The sequence below is a fragment of the Sander vitreus genome, chromosome 7, assembly GCF_031162955.1.
Source record: "Sander vitreus isolate 19-12246 chromosome 7, sanVit1, whole genome shotgun sequence".
NCBI classification, from domain to species: Eukaryota; Metazoa; Chordata; class Actinopteri; order Perciformes; family Percidae; genus Sander; species Sander vitreus.
The window spans coordinates 27,646,912-27,652,726 of record NC_135861.1 but is presented as its reverse complement, the minus strand read 5'-3'; positions in this window follow the sequence as shown (position 1 = coordinate 27,652,726).

The window sequence follows — 5,815 nt, the reverse complement described above, 5'->3', positions numbered from 1 at the left end:
GGCCTGCTAATCCAAGGCTGAAAATACAGACCACGGAAAGTACTCAATTCCATATGATACTATGCTAACCGGAGCTGTACTATTCTCTGTTCGGCAGTTCGTCCTCTGAAGTCTGACTTTGCAGTTGTGAACAATGTGTATTTTCTTCTGTTTGTGTTGTTCCTCCAAACATGCCACGGGCTCTTCACAGGCACTATGTGCAAGCTATTACCGTGCTTGTGCCATATACTGGAGCTGGATCCGTGTTAGCAAGGGATCTAGTCAAAGGTATGCCACAGATTTGAGTTTCATGGCCATGAACGTCAGTGTTAAATCAATAGCATGCTAGGCCACGGACCATCGACATCTGAGAAAAGCTCTTATTGTCATCATATTGATGTTATGGGGAGAATGCTGCAAAACAATTGTAGGAAAAAAATGTTCCACGCATTGACAAACAGTTTTCACATCTTTACAGCATTTTCTGTATTGATTGTATTGTGGAAAAAAATGTTACATGACAATATCTGGGTACTTGCTAGCGATCTGTGTCTTGTTACCATTACAGTGTTCTTAATATTTGCCATTTCTGCAGTTTCATTAAAGCAGACACAGAAAAATATGCAAAAAGCTAAAGAAAATTTAAAATATATGTTAAGATTTGTTTAAAAAAGATGTAGCTTTGGTGGGAATCTATGAATGTGTATCCCACTAGCATGTTATTTGCCGTTTATTATTTAATGGTACATACAGTTTATATTTTTTCACTTATCTGAGTATACCTGTCTTAGAGTAGAGGTTTTGATCATGCATTCGTTTTTCGATTCAAAGAGATTAACGCAGACCTGGAGTCGGTAGCATCAAACAGATGGTTTAACTAAAATTAGCCTTGTTATGAGCTAAGGGTTTACTATGTAAGTGGATATTTGCGTCTCACTAATTTAAATGGGGTTGCACCACAAAAACTAGTTCTTACGTAAAGATTAGTTGTTAATAAGTGTTAACACCTTGTAACTGGGTTAGGGTTGGTATTGAGATGGGTTGGGGTGGCAATGGCACCTTCTCTACTTTATACCCCCCGACTTTTGGCGTCCTTGCTCAGACCACACCCCTTTTCAAACTTGGCCTTCAATTTGATCTCAACTACACACCTGTAAAGTTTCGTGACTGCATCTTGCACGGTTGTGACGCTATGGCAGTGACAAAATCTGGCTGCAGACATACTGTATAAACACATGGCAGGCAAGGTACTCAAAACTGCCTCTGTGGTAGTTCCCGCTACAGTAGGTGTCTCCAGGACCACATTTTGCCATGTTGACACAGATGCACACACACACACACACACACACACACACACACACACACACACACACACACACACACACACACACACACACACACACACACACACACACACACACACACACATACAGAGACTCACAAGTTGAAAATAATACCAATGTCATGGGACTTTGTACTGTTCATGGGAACGATGCTTTTTGGGTTAGTGTGCGGCACGTGATGAACGTAGAAATTGCCAAAATTGCCTAATAGACCCAGACTTGAGACATTCCTAACGTTTCAATGGTTTTATCCGATCTAGTAAATCATTAGTTTGAAAATAGCTTGTTGATTGCAACTTAGGAGGGACAATACACACAAACTCAGTAATGGATTTATTCACAGCTGGTGCAAACCAATCCTGAGGACTATGGGTATGCTGCACTGGGATTCAGAGAGGAAGGAGCCCTGCTACAGTAGTTCTGTCATGCTCACAGCTCATTTACCGCAAGTGCCTAACCAAGGTTTAAAGTTGGCAGAAAATGTAGATCTGTTCACTGCAGTTTAATCACTGTGGGTACTGATTGCTTCTTTTTCTTAAATATACAGCAGGTACCCTTCTTTCTTTCTTATTTTGTGACTTGAATCTGTGTGTGGCCCTTTAAAGGCATCTTTCTGTATTTATTTTCCTCTCTTATTCCATCACAGTGTTGCTTTACTCAGGTATTTATTAATTTCCCTTCACTCAGGCTGAGTTGCATAAATCCTTCTGCATGAACACAGGTGTTTATTTTATGATGTTTAATGACTGGATTGCCACATTGACTACAGTAGATGTCATATAGTAATATTTTTGTGCTGTAATTGCAGTAGTAAGTGCAGCTGTTATTGTTATAAATTGTATTTTTTATGTACTGGGTAAGTTATATAGTGCAGTATCTTTCAACTTGCTGTGTGTGCTTTTATAAATGATTGTTGACTGTTTGAGGCTGTTGAAAGCTTCTGTAGTGTCTTTATAATTGTTGATGCTATGATCAGCTCTGCATGTAATAAAATAACTCTACCACCAAAGTTACAGGTTCTATAGCTATTATTGCCCCACGGCTAACAACAAGGGGTACCTCAAGGATCAATGCATGGACCCTTCTCTTCTTAATATACACACCTTATCTTTGTAGTATTATCTGCTCACATGGTTTTTGATACTGTTGCTACCTAGCTCTACGTTCCCGCCGGATGACCCCACTGTCTCAAAGTGGATCCTGGCCTGCCTCACCATTATCTCAAAATAGATGATGGAACGCCACCTTGAAATCAATCTTTCTAAAGGCCCAGTCACACCAGCATTTAAAAGGACAAAATCAACTAATTTTACCACAACCAGTAAATTTGCTTAGGGAGGCAAATTAAATCAATTTTTTTTTGCATCAAATAAAAATTTGGTAATCTTGAATTGACCAAAAGCCGTATTGACAGTGACGACCTTTGCGCAACGGAGAGCCGGAGAGTCCAAAATGGAGTAAGCTATCGTAGCATTGTCTTCTCCAGTAGATCTCACAAGCCGCTTTCTCGTATGAACTCAATGTCAGGAGAATCAGGTCCTAACTTTTACACGTTTCACACAACAGGAGATTGTCTCTGCATTCTTACTTACTAGTCTAGGTTAGGTGAGGGATGGCGCCTGCGTAGAGCGTGCAGGAGGGAGGACATTACGCGGATTACAACACGTTCATGTAGCCGGTTCGTAATTTGGTCATTAGCAACCGAGTCTCATGCCGTCCTTGAATTTCTCTGACGATTTCAGCTCTTACTGACAGAAGTCATCTCTCCAGTTATACTTTTCGTTGCCGCCTTCGGGAAAATCCCCCTTCTTATTTACCCTTGGGTGTTTGCACCAGCCGCATGATAGAAATGCCATCGACATACCCACTCACTCGCTGTGAAGTCTCCGGACAATGACCTGCTCTTTTCACACATGGGCTCAATAGGACATTACATGGACTTTGTACTAGGGAGCTGGCAGGGCAATGTTTTTTTAATGTCCAGCCAACTAATTCAGACATTTGCATTCTCACATACAGCTCCTCTGAGTAATGTCTAGAAAAGTTCATGGTTGCAGTGTAGCAGGAAAAGTTAACCCTCTCCTCGACTTACTGTTATTCAGGGAGAAGGAGCAGCCACTATTGAGTAGGAGGAAATGAGACGCTACCAAGCCACGGCCAAGCGGACCCAACACAGTTCTTGCGGCCTGCGTTACGGTTATATGAAGTGACCGTTCTGTGGGAGGTACATGTCAGGCTACGGCGTAGGGTCTGTATCTACGCGTACCTTCGTACCTACAGCGTTCATTTAACGCAGAACTTTACTGTAAATCAAGCTTAATTCTACTTGGCTCTGATGTGATGTCAAGGTGACATCCACTGCACAGGTTGTGGAACAGGTCTCATTAAAGTCAAAAGCTGCCATAATACGGCTCCTTGAAATCAAAGAGGGTACTAATAATAAGGATGGCAAGACAACATTTACACCATCCACACTATTACAAGGTGAAACATGCACAGCATGGGAGAAAGAGATTTAAAAAGGATAAGCGAAGGAGGAATGGAGGGGCAGAAAACAGAAAAATGATTACGAGCTCATTACTGTGGTGCTAATAGCCATCTCCACCCCTGCTTAATAGATCAAACGAGACACCGTCCTGACAGTGTACAGCCTTAATAGCACACACACATACAGAAACACAGAGTTAACATGGCAATCTATTCAGGTGCATTGTGATATTAAATATGGAAACGGCAACCGTAGCATGCCTACTAATTTATATTTATTTAAATACGCAAAAAGTACCTTATTAGAACTTCAAATCAGGCACTGTTGCTAGGCTACTGACTATAAGAGAACGCATGAGAAAATATATTTTCGGAAGACATATAATTGCAATATGTACGTATATTCTCTACATATCTACTCAAACAATTATGTTTTCTTTTTCACAAAGATCTGTCCAACAGTGAACCTTCTTCTTGCCAATTATTTTCTTACAATAAAGCTACTTAAACGCCTTTATGCTGGACTCTATATCACAGCAGTTTAATGTGCACATAAATAGCGCACAGAACATAAGTAATTACACTGTCTGCATGAAAGCTAGTCCAGAGGTAGGTTGTGGGATAAAACAGATTAATCTTTTCTCAACTTTAGGGATGATTAGCAGTTCCCATGGAAACCATTGCTGCAAGGAAAATGATCGCAACAATGATGTTTAGTTTGCTTTTGTCCAAATTGTCTCCAAATATATGACCTATCTACTGTATCTATCTATATCTATCTATCTATTGACTTATTTACTGTATCTATTGGTAATTTCACTTATATATAAAATATTTTATAATAATAAAACAATCCTGCCACCAGCCATTATATTATGGTGCCAACAGGCAATGTGTACAGCCTGCAATAGAACTCACTCAAATACTGAATTAATCTTATGTTTGAGTGTTTTTGAGTGAAAAACACATTGTATTAACGCTTTTGGCTGATTTAATGATTGCATTTCTGTATGTCACAAGGTACTTGCAATCAGGAGAGACAGAGTCTAATTAGAAAAGCTAAAGAATGAAGGGGAGACTCAACTCAAGTCCCGCTGATAAACGATTGCTTTTCATAAATCACATGAATTATAACCCATTAGCCAAACTCACACTTTACATGTGTGCAGTGATGGAGCTGGAGTCTCACTGAGAACATCCACTCAATTAGTGAACATAAGTACGGTTTGAATGTACTTGAACTTATTTTAGTGTTTCCATTTGATGGTATTCACTACATTTCAGAGGGAAATATTGCACTCTATATATATATATATATATACAGTGCAGCTTTACTCAATTTTGCATTCTAAACCTATGATCAGCTTATAAAATATGATACATTTTTATACATTAAGCCACCAAACAGTATATAAAATAGTCATATTTGATCCTCCTCAACAGTGGTGGAATATAACTAAGTACATTTACTCAAGTACTGTTCTTAAATACAAATTTGAGGTACTTTACTTGAGTCTTTTCTTTACATGCCACTTTCTACTTCGCTTTTTGCACACAAAAATAAATAAATAACAAATGAAACTGCTCAACAATATAACGGCCTACATGTACAACTGAAATGATTAGACCATTAAACACTTAGTTGATTAAAATGTGAGGATTTTTCTGCATTGAGTACTTTTACTTTTAATACTTAATACTTAGTCTTTAATACATTTTCCTATTGATACTTCCATACTTTTACTTAAGTAACATTTTCAATGCAGGACTTTTACTCATAACAGAGTATTTTTACAGTGTGGTATTAGAGTTTCTAGTACGTTTACTTAAATAAAGGATCTGAGGAAATATTTAATAACATAACACTAACAGGGTCCATTGTACATTATAAGTACGGTTACTTTTGATACTTTAAGTATATTTTGTTCATAATACTAAGTAAGATTTTGAAAGCAGGACTTGTGATGTATTAGTATTGCAATTTTCACGTATAAGAAAAAGATTCC